Below are 19,487 nucleotides of genomic sequence, written 5' to 3'. Positions count from 1 at the left end.
GTGAAAGGCGTGCAAGGGATAGAGTGAACTGGAACGATATGGTATACTAGGGTCGACGTGCTGTCATTGGACTGAAAAACAGGGCACGTGAAGCGTCATGTAATGTGAGCGAGATTGAGAGAAAGTGTGTTTGCGTAATGAATCCCAACAAACCCCGAAGAGTTGATGCAAAAAAGACAAAGCAGTGATCTTGATTAAAGAGAGGAAATCGACAGCCACTGAAGTGCTGGCTCATTGTGCGGCCTTCACGAACTTTTCTGACCTACAGGCGGTATACTACCTCGCTGGTCGGGGTTGCCCACCTACCATTAAGGATACAGAGAAAAATATTGACTTACGAATAATCACCACAGAAATTTGCCAAAAGGCAGGGCTATTGCGTAGCGCTCACCGCAAAAAAATCTAGTTATGAGTCGTGTGAGTTAACTGAAGAGTTATGAATGAGGAGGAGAGAAACTGCATGTTTGTGGGTTGAGAGCCGGCAGCCCACGTGTGGGTGAGGTAGAAAGATAAGACAGCCCCTTTGGTCAAAGGAGTGACACTTGACAGTCTCTCTGAAGTGCTGGCTTACTACTCACCCTCCCGATATCCAGGCGAGCAGCACCTGGTCGGTTGCTGCATACTACCTGCTGCTGCTGGGAGAGAGAGAGAGAGAGAGAGAGAGAGAGAGAGAGAGAGAGAGAGAGAGAGAGAGAGAGAGAGAGAGAGAGAGAGAGAGACAATCCACCTGAAAGTGTCTTGTCTTTGTTGTGATGAGACACATTCCGTCGCCCAGTTGCAAGAGACTTGCATTTTCTGTCGGCAACACAACTGAAGTATAATAAGCTCGTCGCTTGCAGTGTCTGCAAGCATCATAAAAGTGACTTCAAGAATTGTACAAGCCTTCACCTTCTCCTCTGAGGGTAAAAACCTACACGTGAGGAAAGTTACATTTTTATCTTACAAAATATAACAAGATATCAAAATGAAATCAATCTTATTTCTTTTTTAATTTGCTACTTACGCGAAAAAGGATTGCAGAGATGTGGTTACACCGAAAATATGATGTTAAATGAGGGTTAGGATGAGCTGTCAAGGTATCGGCAGAAATGGAATGGAACGACTGAGAATATATTATATAATGCAGAGAAAACATTATTGGAACAATGGACAACACAACACAACTCATCAAAAATAGTAACAAATGCAACTCAAAATGATCTCAGAGTTGACAGCATCGACATCCCTTGGGAAGGATAGAAGACCAAACGTAAGATTCATGAGGACGAGCTGAAGAGATAAACAAGGAAGAAAAAAAGATGAAAATTACATAAAGAAAAGGAGAAAACTAGAACGAAAACTGACAATATGTAATAGACTATAGCAATGCTAAAGCTCTTAATATAGAATATACAACTAACCGAAGGAAAATAATCGAATACAAAGGCGTCATATACAGCAATGGAAGCCGACAACAGGGAGGAAATAGAGGTAAAAACACACTGAAAAAGTCAAAAAATCCCTCTGGAGTTAGACGATTCACTCAGGATGTCCGGGTGAAGTAATATGACGGTACCAAGATCAAAGGTTTACCACCGTTTGACTCTTTCTATGTGGTGATGGTATATATATATATATATATATATATATATATATATATATATATATATATATATATATATATTCTGCGAATCATTTTTCCTCGGAGCTTGGATATGACAGAAGTGATACAGGGCGGGAGGAGGAGTTGGATGGTTTATAGGATCCTGGATCCTACCGTGATGCTGGCAAGTTTATAGATGCTCTAGATTTTGCTGTGTAGCCGGGAATGTTTTGAAGAGACCTGTAAGTCCCAGGATTGCATTTGGGCCAAATTGTCTTTAAATGACGGCTTGATATGTTCCATCGTGCTTCATATATCGCCCTCTCTTCTCTGGACTTCGTAATTCAAGCTCTCAGTCCTTCATGATAGTATATGAACTCCATTCCATATAGCGATTATTATTTCCCACTGTGTTGGCTCTAGCTTGCTTAGTTATGTGACATTGTAACCCAGCATGCATTAAATTTTGTTTCTTACGTGCACCGTGAACATATTCATCATCAGATTTTTCCCACATCTTTCTACGGGATGAAATGCAGATGAATGGAAGTTTAACAGTGAGATATCTCTCTTCAAAAAAAAAGGTAGGAAGTCACCGTCCGGAATTCAATGTCAAATTACATTAACGTCTGCAGCTGGAAATCGTATGGAAACCATTGGTCGAGGTAGAACTGTAAACCATTTTGAGAACCACCACTTAATAAAACAATTCTCAGTATGGATTTCGACGAAACCGATCATATCTAACAGATCCGTTTGATTTATTATATATGATACAATCACCATGCATGACGGAAATACAGCAAATGACGCTAACTGGAATTTCAAAAAGCATTTCATAAGGTTCCGCATCAAAGGTTACGGGCAAGAATGAATTCACATGGCGGTGATGGCGTTGTATTTCGGTGGATGGGAAAGTGGTTGACAGGCCGTAAACAAAGAGTGACTAATGGTCAAGCCTCAGAATAATTAGACGTAACAAATGGAATACTACAACTATCAATCTTGGTACCGGTGCTCTTTCTCATATATATATTAACGATATTGATATTGGGCTCTATTGAAAGATACTAGGATTCGCTGACAATAGAAAGCTGGGAAATAAATTTACAAATGAACTTGATCGTCTTCAGCTTTAAACCGACCTAGACAAATTGGTGGACTTGGCTCACAGGTGGCAAATGAACTGTAGTATCGGTAGCAAAAACGAAAAGGCAAGATATGATGTGAATTCTGTTGATCTGCAAAAAGGTAAATGGGAGAAAGACTTGACAGTAACGTAAAACCAAGTCAGCAGTGCAGTGGAAAGAGCGAACAAAATTCTTGAATTACACTTCATTGATTCATCCAGATCTTGAATATTGTGTTCAGTGTATTTCATCCTGCCTGAAAAAGGAGTAAAGAAAGAAATAGACAGAATAGAGCAAGTGAAACGTGGAGCTACCAAGATGATTCCTGGGTTGAGAAACAAGTCCTACGAGAGCAGATTAAACGACTTGAATCCATTTAGCTTAGAAAAAAGAAGACTAAGATGTGATATCATACAAGTATTCAAAAGGATCAAAAGCTTTGACAATCTATATCGATCACGTTACTTAAGACTTGATTCGTCTGGTTTCACTCGCAGTACTGGGTACAAACTCTTGGGCAAATGTTTTACCTCGAATCAGGCGAAGCAATGTTTCTGGAACAGGATTGTAATCATAAGGATCGATCTGCCAAATGGAATGGTTGAAAGCAGAACTATAGCTACGTTTGGGAATAAATTGATAAGTATTTCGCTTCGTGTCCACGACTTACATTACTTATACTTCCTTAGTCATACTTGTGATTTAGAGGTTATTCTCTCTGAATCATCTCCATACCTTCTAACTTTAACCACGCTAATCTGTGAGTTTCTGATATCTCTCTCACAATCGCAAATACCCTCCGAAGGACCCAATGGTCGTTTCCTTTTGAAATCCTTTGTATAACATTCACTATTTGGCTCTTTGAATTCTAGTGTCTCATTCATGATGACCCTTAAAAGTTATGACGTTTGTTCCACTTTCTCTGTTGACCATGCTCTCTGGCGGGCCTTTGTATGGTGCCATCACTGCACTGGTTATCACTTCACGAGTCACTGGTCAAACTAATTTCCACTGAATTCCATCAAATTCCTTTCTACCCATTTGTATACTGTGTGTAAGTCTTTTCTTCTTATATCTAGATCCTTTCATCTTACTCAATCTGGTGTCGCCTGGAAAAGCTTCTAGCTATAATTTTGTCTTGCTTCTCTATAGATGTCTTACGTCATTAATTACTGTCAGGGGAATCAAGATAGATATGTTTCTCGTGGCTACACAAAAACATTATATTCATACATGGACTCTTACCCCAAATCAGTCTAGCTTGCGTATAAAATCAGCTCACTGACCCCATGGCAATCTATCTCATCGTGGTAGACACTGAACCAGATGACATCTTCGGTTGCTGTGTCATGTTCACATACACTCGTCCCTATATCATATACCACGATGCTGAGGTGTCATAAGCTGGTAGAATCACATTTGTGGGTGAATGTCAGGCGATTTGTAAAGTGGAGGAGTTTCACCTTCATTCTTCTCGATGGTATGTGGTCGTACCTCTGCAAGATGGAATGATTCTTGCAGATCGGCCTTTCTCTTCATTTTTCTTTTATCTTTTCATCCTTTGATCTCGTATGTGTGTGTTGCATGCCTCACGCTTTTGCCATTTTTAGTCTGAGGTTTTGCTATTCCATTTATCTCAGCAATATTTTCATTACATTTCTCTAGATCGAGCAGCTTCTCACTGTGTCTTCTCATTCGAATTTTCTTTCTTTATCATTTTCTTTCTTTTCATCTTTTTCTCCTTCATTGCCCATTCTGTACACTCAACGAGCGTTTGTTCATCGTAAAAATAGACTACATAGCTTTGCATAGCCACAGGCTATCTCTCCTCCTTCATCATATTTACCTTCACTACAGTCGACACGTGCATTTTGGTTCTGGTGTTGTGTGTCTGGCTACCACGCGCCATATCATACTATTTCTACTCTGCTAGGGATATAGTTTTCTACTATGTTGATGTTGAACATGATACATATACTGATTCTTTTTATCTCTTTATACTGCGTCTGTAATGCAAACTTATTGTTTTGTCTGATATTTATCCTTATGAAGCCCAAGTCAGTGTCATGATATAGTCTGCATTTACTACTTAGCTCTATACATCTAAGATTTTCAGCTTATTGAGATATCATTATATTCAATTGGGTTTGGTACTTTTTCTTTTTATCAAAAATTACTAACGAATCAATATTTGTATTGTTTGGACTTATAAATCTATTCTCATTTAATTCTTTCCAGCATGACTTTTTTGTCACCCTTTCATTTACAAAGCCAATGGTGATAGATTTGTTTATTGATGAGTGACATTGTGATTTACTGTTTTAACATTTGACTATTTTCTATACAATTATGCCCAGCGTTTACTGTCACCTGATGTTTATTAACACTGGCTTCTACTTGAGACCTAATACTTCATTAATTCTAACGAGACTATTGCTTTTGAAGGAGCATAAGGCAGACAAGGCATTTAAAAAAAAAAAGAACTAAGTCAAACAGAAAACGGAGAAAATAAAGACGCTTCAATAAGCTCCCGACTGTTCAGACAATCAGAATCTTCAAACTTTACTGATGCTCAGAGATCAACACCATTTACGATGTTTATCCACACTTGTTCTACTTACATTAGTAAAGCTGGTATTTACTGCACTGATATCATTCTACGAGAGTAAATGATGACTGACAAGGAATATGGGTACCAGGGCTTATACGTGACAAGGGGAATTAACCCACGTGATGCAAGAGGTTCTAAATCAAAGTATATGCCATGGTATAATAGGTGGCTGCACAGGATAGGTAGCAGGGCAGAACAGGTGCTTCTAACTGTCAAAGAAAACTTACGGGAGGTCAGAAAAACAGAGTAAATGGCTGGCAAGACTACATACTCTAGGATAAGAGGTGAGCCAAAGTGGCAAGCTTTAGGACACAGTAAGTGACAGAGATTAGTGGTAAAACAGAGGAGACGGTAGTGCAACATACAAGGCTACGTGTGATTATTGCCAGTCTTCGTTTAACCAACAGTCCCATCATGCCTTGTTTTTGTATGTTGGTAATTTATCACCTGTGAATTATCCTCATCAAACCCTCAGTCTCTGAGTATGGATGGCTGGAGTACAAGGCTGAGGTGGTAATCTACTGTGGTACTGCACTACTCTAATCTTCATTGATGGTTTCAGCTTCTGCTTGTTTCGAAACTGGCGAAACGTTTCATGATACGTTGTTTGGAGTTCGTGTTTTATGGTGAAGAATGGACCACACACACACACACACACACACACATCCACAGTTCCCTCTGATACAGCTCCGCTCCTCTCCCTCCCTCCCTATAGATCCATCAGCCAAATAGACACTTCGCAGGGGATAATTGTGAGGCATGTGGCACCCACTTACTCTGCCAATCCCACGTCATTTACAGCCCTCCCCTCTCGGCTTTGTCTGCTCGGGCACGCCAATGGAGACATGCAAGCTGTCACAGTCATGCGATCCCGATCAATCATGATTACCACTATAGCCTCACGGGACACACAACCATTACAACCACCACCACAGTCATGTAGAGCGACGTAATCATCACACGGTCTACCAAGGTACACTGCATGGTGGTAGGCACACCCACCCGACCAGAACCGTTCACTCTGACCCTATCTGCCAGACTGCCCGTCACACTCATCACGCATATCCATCAATCCACCACTGTTGCGCAGTGTTACGCACACCTTCCGAGCCTTGCGTTCTTTTGTCGTCAGGCACGTAACTATCAAACCAAACACTACACCCCCACAGTCGAACACACACACACTGCAAAATGATCTACTCCAGTACAAACAAACCTTAAAATCACGAGAAACATGATCTACTGTACTCCAGTATAGACAGACCTTAAGATCACGAGAAACATGCACACGAGTAAAGTCATGCACCTCATCACCGTCATGTAGTACATCAGTGGAGTCATGCAACTTATAGTCGTAAAGGCCGCCATGTTCGTGCATTCCAGATCTATCGAGTATCAAAAGTCACCCCCTCCTCCTTCTCCTCCTACCTCCCTACCTCCCTCCTGCTGTCGTCACACAGGCGGCCCAAAGTCATCATGCCTGACACACACTATGCACAGACTCTCCATTTTGTGACCTGAACATTGCTATGTGCGACACCCTAGCCACGAAGACCACATTTGGTATGTCGTTTGCAACAATCATGCACATCACCATGGTCATGCACACCACACCATATCACATGAACTATCTATACCACATTAATGGTCTATACCACATCAGCCATATATATATATATATATATATATATATATATATATATATATATATATATATATATATATATATACCACAACTGTCGTGCCAGTCATTATGGTCATGCACGTGGCCATGGTCATGCACACTAAGAATTAAAAAGGAGCCACAAACAGGCATTCCACTGCAAGGTAGCACGTCTTCACGATCATGCACAGCCTCACTGATAGGCACGAAACTTCCTGTCGTATACAGGAACTGAAGTTCATATGTGACCGCAGTCACATACGTCATGTGTACACACTTGCATGGCTCTAGGGTCATGAGCATGCTTTCCATTTCCTTCTCATGGACGTGTTCAGCATCATAATCATGACCAAAGCCACGTCCAACACGACAAGAAACATAACACGGTCATGCACTCTACCTCAGTAATGCTGTTTACGACTGGTGAGTGTCACCATCGTCATGCACTGTCATGTTATCTATCATGTCACACGTATGCACAGAGCTGCACTCATCCATCAATCGTAGTGACCTGCGTCACCAAAGTTATGCACCACACCATAATCATGCACACCATGCAAGTTGCGTCGTCAACTATAGTTTAGAAAACTATGATGGTCATGCGTGCCACTTAAGTCATCTACTCTTACCATGATCATGCGTGACACCTTGATCATCCACGCCACTAACGTCATACACAGTACCACTGTCATGCAAACCACGGCCATGTACCCAGTTATGGTCTTACAGTCGATACAACCACCACTTCTAAAGTTATGCATGACCACATTCAAACAAATCACCACCACAGTTCACAGGTCACCAGAATCATGCATTTTGCCACAGTCATTCACAGCCTTAGATATGCTGACCTTCAACCATGCACGTTACTATAAACAGATGTATCATCTCTGCTATGCACAACATCGGAGTCATGCACACCAACACAGCCATAAACACCATGCACGTCATCTATACCTTTTCATTCCCCCGCGCTCCTTCAATCGTGCATGCCAGCACGATCAGAATCATGCACTTCTCAGTAGTCATATGCACAACCACATTCACAGACACAACCACAATCATTCTCTCCGCCAGAGTCATGCATACCACTACTACAGTCATGCACGCCTCTCCAGTCATGCACGCCTCTCCAGTCATGAACACATCATCGCCCCTCGATAGGTAGTCCAAGCGCGTTATGACACACACCCACACAAACACTGTCAACCCCGTCATGCACGCCCAGCAGTCTTGCATGCCATGAGGGACATGTACGCTTCAACAGACGCACCTACCACCAGTTACGCTCACCTACACACTAATGCTACAGTCGTACCGACCACCATAATCATGCACATCTTTATGACAGTCAAGAAGATTACGATAAAGTCAAGCCTATTTCCCGTCTGGTGCAGTAGCGTGGTGGCATTTCATGGCAAATGCCAAGTTGACCACATTCACGTGTTGTACAAGCGTTTCGTATGGTCTTAAGAGCAAATGGTTCTCTGTTCTGTTGCGCAAAATAATGATTGAGATGTATCCATTTTATGCTCTGCTTCTCATATATCTTCTCTCGTGACACTTAGCGATGGAAGAGCGATCCCGAATAGCGTTAATAATATTTGTTTCAACTGTCTCAACCATAATATATGCACACAAAACTTTTCGATATAATCATGCTTACTTTAAGTGAAATTTAAAGACATGTGTCCGGAAACATCTTCATCTCACACTATGCCTGTGTGTGGACAGTGAAAATCTGAACATGACATTATCTCTTCAGAAGGAGAGTAACAGTGACTTGTGGTATAGTCTCGAGGTTTGCACTGATCTGAACTGCTCTAGAGCGTTGGTCAAAGGTCTATGGCCATCCTGACTGCCATCAGAGGTTGGAGGACAATGTGTGTCACAGATTCTTCAACACAAATGAGATTCAGTCGAAACAGTGAGATCTATGTGACGAAGTTTATCACCAGGGATGACGTGTGAAGGGAAAGCTAAATGGTATCAAAGTCTATGTTACTCAAAGATAGAATTAGCTATAGTTATATATACAATATGAAGAGGATGGTACATGAAATGCCCTCTGTTCCTGCGAGTAACTCGCTCTTTCACTGTGTTTTGAAAATGATACTAATATTGTTATAGTAACAGTATTTTGGACAATGCCGTTCAAAGGCTATATTTGTAACACTTTTTGGGGAAGCTTAATTCATTTAATTCAAAGCACTGTAGATTTTCCGACATATCCCAAAAATTCTTGTAAAATGTTGGACGGCTGCCAGAGACAGCAAGTACATGGTAGGTGCAGGTACCCATCGACCAGGAAGGTACTGGCAGGGTATGTGACGGTGGCTTAGTGAACCAGCACTACAATGTATGTTGTCACCTTCCCCACCCCTGCTTAAGTTGCCGGCTTTCCTATCTGCTTCACTGCACATGGGATGTTGACAACCCACAAACGTACACACTTTCTCCATCTCACACATAAGACAACACACATGTCACATGACTAAATCATAATCCCAGGTTTTCTTGCTTATATATATATATATATATATATATATATATATATATATATATATATATATATATATATATATATATATATATTTTTTTTTTTTTTTTTTTTTTTCTTTTTCTTACGTTGTAGGCTCCAGTTACGGACAAAAGTCCACATCAACGAGGGGCCCTAATAGAAATACAGATAAGTTAATGAGAAAAAATGATAAAAGACAAGGGAAAGTATCTACGAATTTTGGAAGAAATGAAAATCCTATCTTTAAGAAGCGCCAGGTCATACTTACTGGGAAAGGCAAGAGACGGGTAAAGAGTTCTAAAGCTTCGAAGTGTGAGGAAAAAACCGGTTTTTTAAAGGGCCAACCTTGAGTTACCAATAGTTACACAGTAATTACATGACACAGCAGTCTGTCGTGTAATGCGGGTGTAGCTAGTGGTGGGGGCACACAAGCAGCCAGCCCTCGGGAGCATAATCCAAAGTAATACCTACTGAAGAGGGAAAGTGAACCAATATTGCGGCGTTTCCAAGTGGGTTAGGTTTGGAAGTTAACCTGGGACAGTTGTTAAGTTGTACTGCTTTCGACTCATCTCTGTCAATCAAGGATGCATAGCTAGAACCATCCCAGATATGAGAGCAGTATTCCATACAAGGACGAATTAATTCATCATATAATCGGAGAAACTGTTCGGAAGAAAAGAAATTTAGACATCTCAACAGGACTCCCAGTTTGTTATAGGCAGTCTTCGCTATATCCGCAATGTGAGGCTTCCAAGATAGAGTTAATGTTACAGTAATACCAAGTATGTTCATCGAGTCAAGAAATTGAATAACAGAAACGTCGAAGGAGAGAGGAAAGTTTTGAACTATTTACGATAGGAAGATGAATAGAAAACTGGGTACTGAAGGCATTACCTTGATCAGATTTCGTCTGCTGCACTGAGATATCCTGCTCTAGTCTGCCTTTATTGAGGAAGTTGTGTCGAGAGGAGATGCAGATCGAGTTAAGAGAAGAAGCAGAGATGAAGGATGTTGAGAGATGCACTGACCTTTACTGTTAGTGACTGGGACCCAACCTCATCTCAGCCGATTATATTCCTATACCTGGCTCCATTTCTATCCATTGCTGCACCATCAGCGGCCTCAGCCCTAATCTCCCGTCTGTTGAACACCATCTCTCTAATTCCTTAAGTACTTCCTCTCTACTGTCTTATCTGTAACCTTACCGTAGTGTTGCCTCTTCTCTTCCTTTCACAATGACTCTAATCATCATTTCCGCTCCAAGGAGGGTGTTTGTATTTTCTAATGTTTGGACATAAAAGAAAAACTGTTGCTCATTTCATAGATCCTGAAACCCTACAGCTTCGATGCCGTTGATTTAAAAAACTGCTTCTATGTATCGTACATTTTACTGCGAGCTCCTCCGGCAATGTATACCTCCTGGAACCATTTGTCCTCCTGCTGTGAGGAGTTGCATTCTTCACATCCATCCGCTATGTAGAGGATTTAATCGGCACCACAAAGATCGGCTTGGTTATAATGAAAGGACAGAAGCCATGACTTTCTCAACCATGGAAAAGAGAAGGGTAAGGAGTGACTTGTTTATTACCTTTTAAGTTTCTAAACCAATAACATGATGCCACTGGTGATATGGTTCATAAGATGATAGAAAAAAATCTTACTAGAATAGATTCAAGAATCAATTTTAAGCACGAGATATGTGGATGAATGGAATAAACTTAGTAATGAAATGGTGAACAGATGATATACAGAAGTTCATAATGTATAATGATAGAAAAAAAAGTTCGAGAGATGGAACCTCAGGAAGGTAGAACTCCCTCAATGTACATATATCAATTAGCGGTTCCATAATGACGTTGTTGGCCTTAATGATCCTTGCAATCGATTGGCCTAAAGCCGAAATAAACAGCCAACCAAACATCACGTTGATAGTATCCAGTAGTCTATGTTGAACCTGTTGCATTATTCCCACCACAGTTGCCTCCTGCAGCTTGAGATGCATTTCGACGCCACAATAGCATCTAACCTTGCTAGCAACAATAAGAAGATGGCGTCACTTCTATACATGTATTTCTATCTAGTGTTTATTGTCGAAAACTCGTCTAATATTACAGAAAATCAATATAATTCTGGCCACGTAAAATGAGAAATTTCATAAAAAAAAAAGAAATACATCCCAATGCAGTGACGCGCTTGAATACTTAGGTGAACTAAATCCAAATAAGCAGTTTGTCCAAACAGTATCTCATTCAGAATACTGAACGAAATTAACCGGGAAATGGCGTTTCCCATAACCAAAAGAATTCGACAAATCACTGCAGGAAAGTGCCAAGCGACTGGAAAATTGGTAATGTGACGACAATTTCCAAAATACGACAGAGAAAAATAGTCTGCAAAAGACCGTCTTATCTCCATTATTTGGGCTCTCGGGACAATACTGGAAACAAGACAGACAAATTCAGTGAATTCCTAAAGGACAATAGACCGATAGCCGACCGACAATATCGATATCGAAATAAGAAATCATGCTTAATGAACGTGACTGAATTCTTCATATAACTGGGATAACATTCCCCCTACCAGAGAACACACTCGTATAACACTATTCCCTAGAATAGCCACACACCACCTACACTCTTAAACAGGATAGTCATGAAGGAGGAAATACAGAGAGTTCACATCCATACAACGGTTCATTCCTCCTCCCACATCCTTCATATCCGTTGTCATTCTAAATATGAATAAGACCTTAATACAGTCCCTTGCAACTGGACCATTTAGCATTCCAATCTTGGATATGAAACATGTCGTCCCAAGTGCAGCCCAAGCACACACACACACATATCGTCATCCACTCCTAGAGAAACACAAACCTTTAATATCTGGAAAATTACCGACATGGTACACATCCTAAGACGCTCCAAGCCCTAATTCCCTTCCTCATATTACCTTACATCACACCGTCATCATTATCCAAATTCCTCGAAAAACTCAAACACAACAGAATTAAGTAAGGTATCCAACTCTTACCCACCTAACAACGACCCGACACAACACATCCTAGGTATCTTTAACCAACTACAACCTCCTACTGTCGCACTGTGCTAGTGGCAAATGATATTAACAAAAAAGGATCTAACGCTCTTCCCCTAAAGATCCTACCACTAAAGATACCTGACAAAAGTGTTAAACCCAAATCATAGCTGGTGATCAAGCTCCTGTCATTTAAAAAGGCTTCATTTTCAAAGCCTCACACTCTACAATGAGGGCCTCCGGGAAATAGTTCTTCATCGCTGTCCAATCTCCTTCTGCATGACCTTCCATCACTCTCGCAAATCACAGTGTTAAGGTCCTCACATACGCAGACGACTTCACGATCAGACCTCAATATCCTGACGCTGCTCAGGTAAGAACAAGCATGCGAGAGTACATCACAGATTTAGAACACTGGCTCAATAAAAAAAAAGAAAAAAGAAATATACTTGCCAGGCAAGTATTGCCGCACATTAACATGTAGATATATAAACAATTTAATGTAACCAAAAGAAAAAAGAAAAAAACCAAGTCCCAAGTGCACTTTCGTATAATTACATCAAGGAAGGAACCCTGAAGAGGTAATTACCCTTACGTGCACCTTGAAATTATCCTGTTTCATATTTCCCCGTGGTTATCAGCAAATACTGGATCACGCGCATCACTGTGACCTTACTGCAATATACTTATTTACAGTTATTCACCTTCTTTCTTATGTTCTCTAATCTTCTCAGTGTTATTCTACCATTAGGCGAGTGCTCAAACGCCAGTTGTCCGTAGTTCATTATTCAATACATTCAAGCTTTCGTCTTCACAGAGGCATCATCAGGAATCTTGAATTGAGAAATATAACTTGCATAAGAACACAAAGGTGAAAAACATCTATGGTTATGGCATTCAGTTGCCCGAGCCGTCTTACGCACTATTAAAAAAGAATATAGTCAAAGGCTGCCACTTTCTTAGTCCATAGTAGATTATTTACTATCTAGCTATCCTTCACCCTCTGCCTACCACTGTCCAGGTTCTCTCTTGAGCACCTGCTGACCTCCAGTACCATCTAGGTTCATTGCGAGTACCTACTGGCTAAAACACCATCACTCCTCCACGTTCAGTGACACTGTCTCCTATTCTCTGCGTAAGTGCCACCTCGTAACCTACACTCTTCAGGTCTACTGGATTAACGAGTCACCTTCACTTGAATTCTAATGTACTATGATCATTCAATATCTTGCTTTTTACATCTAAGTAGAATTTTTACGAGTCTCTGCCAACAACACTGGTCGTGTGTGAAACACAGACAGTATCAGTCAGACCCGCTGCTCTCCTTGTGGGCGGTCGACTGTCTCTAGGGGAACGTAAAGCAACTTCTAATATCGTATTTCACAAGTCAGTACAACGAACTTCTTTCCGGCCTAAACCTCATACCATACCGTGGTATAAACCAGGGCATTATGGCTTGGATTTTCAACCGTTCGTATCGTGGTGTAGATGATGCAATGTATGTAAAGATATTTCATGTAGAAATTATGTTCTGCGTGTAGGAGCATAAACACTGTAGTGAACGTGACGTCAGGTAGATCACTGGCATGAATTTGATAATCCAGTGCTCTTGGCTAGACACGAAATTGTAGGGTACACACACACACACACACACACACACACACACACACACACACACACACACACATCGACGACGTGGATAGCAAACTGTTCTTCGAGATATGTAGGGATAGAGGAACCAAATTATTTAATATGAAATAAAAAACTTGAAATGGATTTAAAGAAATACTCTTACACCGTAAAAATGAGAGAGGACATGGGTGAAATAGACAACGTATATAAATTTAAAAAGTTGTACGATAGTAGAAAATATTCGAGATGAAACCCTACGAGTGTAAAATTCCCTACCCGTACAGTACCACAGGAGGTAATTACAAGCAGGTAATTACACACACGTGCTTCCGTGATGCAGCGGTTAGCGTCAGTGACCATGAGTCAGGGCGGGCTCAGCTGGTTTTGAGCTTGAATCCCGGGCGCGGGTGTCAACCTACAGTAAACCCTAGCTGGATGTCCTCCATCGGGGCTTGTTGATAAATGGGTACCTGGTTAAGAAGGCTGGTGTGTGTGTGTGTGTGTGTGTGTGTGTGTGTGTGTGTGTTTATACACAGTAGAATCATGGTTCATATACGAGGTAATGAGACGAGGCAAATAGCAATCACACAAGAGATGGGGCCCCTAAGAGTGTAGAATTCCCCTACGTACTGTAGAAGTAGGTTACTACAAACGCTTAATTACACGTAGAAAGAACAACACAAGAGAAGGAGTCCAACAAGATTATAACTCTCTTCCAGTAGCGTAGCTAAAACACCCTACCCATAGCGTAGCACAACCCTCTTCCCAAACTAAGGTAGGAGGAAGACATTATTATCGTCCGCAGTAATTATTTTCTTCCCTTGTGCGCACTTTTGTTTCCGACTTAATCGAATTAGTCGAGGGAAGAAGTGCGGACATATCTGGCGGAGGTGGAGTGAGGGAGGAGGATAAAAACACTTGAGTATTTACTGGGATGTGAGACAGAGTTCAGCAGAAGTTATGACGTGCAGGCAACTTTTGTTCTTCATCGTTTCTTGTCTCGAAGAGGAGGCTTACATGATCGTTCTTTCACACATCTTGAAGATTTTTACTTATCATTGTCTTAGGTTTATGATTATCCCAATTCATATTCACTTTTGCTTTCATCCCGACATTTCATGCGTAACATGAGGCACTGTACTAGAATTCTGGTCGCTTTGCTGAAGTTGAGTTTCATTTGTGATCTGCTTCTCTCCTTCATCTATCGACTGCCGTATGCCCTCTCGTGTTCCTTGAATACTTCGATTCATCGGTTGTTATCGCCTTACCGTATTGCTGCTGGGCATCTAATCCACAACAGAAATAACCACGACTTTCACCATGAACTATCAGATGCATTTGTTAGGGAAGACAGCCGCATGAATGCGAAGTGAATAATGGAGTGAATTCTTGACCACATCATGGTACACCCCTATTCCCAGCTCATTTGAATTCTATAAAGAAATCTGTCGGTGTAGAAAAAATATTTTCCTCGCCCTGTGAAATGATTCCATGAAATTTTGCATGTTGGTGCAGTCCGCTGCCCATCTAAATGAGGTAAAGAAAACCGCGTTCATAATTTCAGCGTAAACCAAACCAACCCACCATGATGTGATGGGCTAACTTGGGTAAGGTTGGGTTTAGTTAGATCTGGTCTAGCTATGCTGTCATATTCATATGATTTTCCAAGCCCTCCCTACCTTTTTGGGGTTAGCATAAAGATCAGTGACGTATTTAGAATTATGGGGACCTGGGGTATTAATACTTCCCTTACCATCTTCTCACATCTTTGAGCGATGTGTATGGTGTAAACAAAGGGGTTCAGACAGTAAAGAGCCAACTGGGTCCTTTCTAGGCTTCTCGTGATAGAGGAAGAGATCTAAAACATATTAGATCAGTGTGGTAAGAGCAGGCACACATATTTCAAGGAGAAAAAGATACTGTATGCTTTTCATGTAACTAAGGAGACACAATCAATGTCAAGCAGACATCTAAAGCGTCACATAAAGTCCGTTCCGAACTGTGTCTACGACACTGCTTTCAACCCCTTTCATCAGTAAATCGATCTAGACATTAACACTCCTGTTGGAAAAAAGAAAAAGCAATTAGCCTCATTCGAGATAAAACATCTGCTCTCGAGTTTGTAACCATTACTACAAGTGAGATCAGATGAATCAATTCTTAAGCAGCTCGTAAACGCATGATTTCAAAGCCTTTGATGATTTAGAATACATTACTTATATTTTTCTAGGCTATTGAATAGATTTGATTCATTTAGTCGGCTTTCATTGGATTTATTTCTGTTTGGGTCTCATTTTAGTAGCTCGCCTCTATACTGTCTCCGTTCTCTGTCCTTTTTTTTAAGTAGAGTGATCAAAACTGAGCATCATGTTGTAGCTGGGGACCCATCCAACAGTGATCTGTAAAGAGCGGGGCAAAAATTCCTGCACTGAAAATCGATAGCCTTGCCTATAAATTAAAAAATTTTGTTCGCCCTATTAAACGCTTCAGTGCACAGCTTAGATATAGGTCACCAAAGATTATTACACCCATTTGCTTCTCCTCATTTATGCACCTTTTAGTTCAATAGCATTCATACTATTTTGTTGGCTTTTTTGTTATTTCCCATATGTAAAACATTGCACTTAATGGCATTCAAATTCATTTCCCGCTTGTGAGCCCAGCCCATCAGTTTGCATATGTCTGACTGAAGCTGCGAACGTTTACTTTCGTTATATATATATATATATATATATATATATATATATATATATATATATATATATATATATATATATATATATTTATTTATATATATTTATATATATATATATATATATATATATATATATATATATTTTTTTTTTTTTTTTTTTTTTTATACTTTGTCGCTGTCTCCCGCGTTTGCGAGGTAGCGCAAGGAAACAGACGAAAGAAATGGCCCAACCCCCCCCCCCCCCCATACACATGTACATACACACGTCCACACACGCAAATATACATACCTACACAGCTTTCCATGGTTTACCCCAGACGCTTCACATGCCTTGCTTCAATCCACTGACAGCACGTCAACCCCTGTATACCACATGACTCCAATTCACTCTATTTCTTGCCCTCCTTTCACCCTCCTGCATGTTCAGGCCCCGATCACACAAAATCTTTTTCACTCCATCTTTCCACCTCCAATTTGGTCTCCCTCTTCTCCTCGTTCCCTCCACCTCCGACACATATATCCTCTTGGTCAATCTCTCCTCACTCATTCTCTCCATGTGCCCAAACCATTTCAAAACACCCTCTTCTGCTCTCTCAACCACGCTCTTTTTATTTCCACACATCTCTCTTACCCTTACGTTACTTACTCGATCAAACCACCTCACACCACACATTGTCCTCAAACATCTCATTTCCAGCACATCCATCCTCCTGCGCACATCTCTATCCATAGCCCACGCCTCGCAACCATACAGCATTGTTGGAACCACTATTCCCTCAAACATACCCATTTTTGCTTTCCGAGATAATGTTCTCGACTTCCACACATTTTTCAAGGCTCCCAAAATTTTCGCCCCCTCCCCCACCCTATGATCCACTTCCGCTTCCATGGTTCCATCCGCTGACAGATCCACTCCCAGATATCTAAAGCACTTCACTTCCTCCAGTTTTTCTCCATTCAAACTCACCTCCCAATTGACTTGACCCTCACCCCTACTGTACCTAATAACCTTGCTCTTATTCACATTTACTCTCAACTTTCTTCTTCCACACACTTTACCAAACTCAGTCACCAGCTTCTGCAGTTTCTCACATGAATCAGCCACCAGCGCTGTATCATCAGCGAACAACAACTGACTCACTTCCCAAGCTCTCTCATCCCCAACAGACTTCATACTTGCCCCTCTTTCCAGGACTCTTGCATTTACCTCCTTTACAACCCCATCCATAAACAAATTAAACAACCATGGAGACATCACACACCCCTGCCGCAAACCTACATTCACTGAGAACCAATCACTTTCCTCTCTTCCTACACGTACACATGCCTTACATCCTCGATAAAAACTTTTCACTGCTTCTAACAACTTGCCTCCCACACCATATATTCTTAATACCTTCCACAGAGCATCTCTATCAACTCTATCATATGCCTTCTCCAGATCCATAAATGCTACATACAAATCCATTTGCTTTTCTAAGTATTTCTCACATACATTCTTCAAAGCAAACACCTGATCCACACATCCTCTACCACTTCTGAAACCGCACTGCTCTTCCCCAATCTGATGCTCTGTACATGCCTTCACCCTCTCAATCAATACCCTCCCATATAATTTACCAGGAATACTCAACAAACTTATACCTCTGTAATTTGAGCACTCACTCTTATCCCCTTTGCCTTTGTACAATGGCACTATGCACGCATTCCGCCAATCCTCAGGCACCTCACCATGAGTCATACATACATTAAATAACCTTACCAACCAGTCAACAATACAGTCACCCCCTTTCTTAATAAATTCCACTGCAATACCATCCAAACCTGCTGCCTTGCCGGCTTTCATCTTCCGCAAAGCTTTTACTACCTCTTCTCTGTTTACCAAATCATTTTCCCTAACCCTCTCACTTTGCACACCACCTCGACCAAAACACCCTATATCTGCCACTCTGTCATCAGACACATTCAACAAACCTTCAAAATACTCATTCCATCTCCTTCTCACATCACCGCTACTTGTTATCACCTCCCCATTTACGCCCTTCACTGAAGTTCCCATTTGCTCCCTTGTCTTACGCACCCTATTTACCTCCTTCCAGAACATCTTTTTATTCTCCCTAAAATTTACTGATAGTCTCTCACCCCAACTCTCATTTGCCCTTTTTTTCACCTCTTGCACCTTTCTCTTGACCTCCTGTCTCTTTCTTTTATACTTCTCCCACTCAATTGCATTTTTTCCCTGCAAAAATCGTCCAAATGCCTCTCTCTTCTCTTTCACTAATACTCTTACTTCTTCATCCCACCACACACTACCCTTTCTAAACAGCCCACCTCCCACTCTTCTCATGCCACAAGCATCTTTTGCGCAATCCATCACTGATTCCCTAAATACATCCCATTCCTCCCCGACTCCCCTTACTTCCATTGTTCTCACCTTTTTCCATTCTGTACACAGTCTCTCCTGGTACTTCCCCACACAGGTCTCCTTCCCAAGCTCACTTACTCTCACCACCTTCTTCACCCCAACATTCACTCCTCTTTTCTGAAAACCCATACAAATCTTCACCTTAGCCTCCACAAGATAATGATCAGACATCCCTCCAGTTGCACCTCTCAGCAC

Source organism: Panulirus ornatus, chromosome 8, assembly GCF_036320965.1.
Source record: "Panulirus ornatus isolate Po-2019 chromosome 8, ASM3632096v1, whole genome shotgun sequence".
NCBI classification, from domain to species: Eukaryota; Metazoa; Arthropoda; class Malacostraca; order Decapoda; family Palinuridae; genus Panulirus; species Panulirus ornatus.
The sequence above is the reverse complement of the archived record's forward strand: the minus strand, read 5'-3'. Positions refer to the sequence as shown.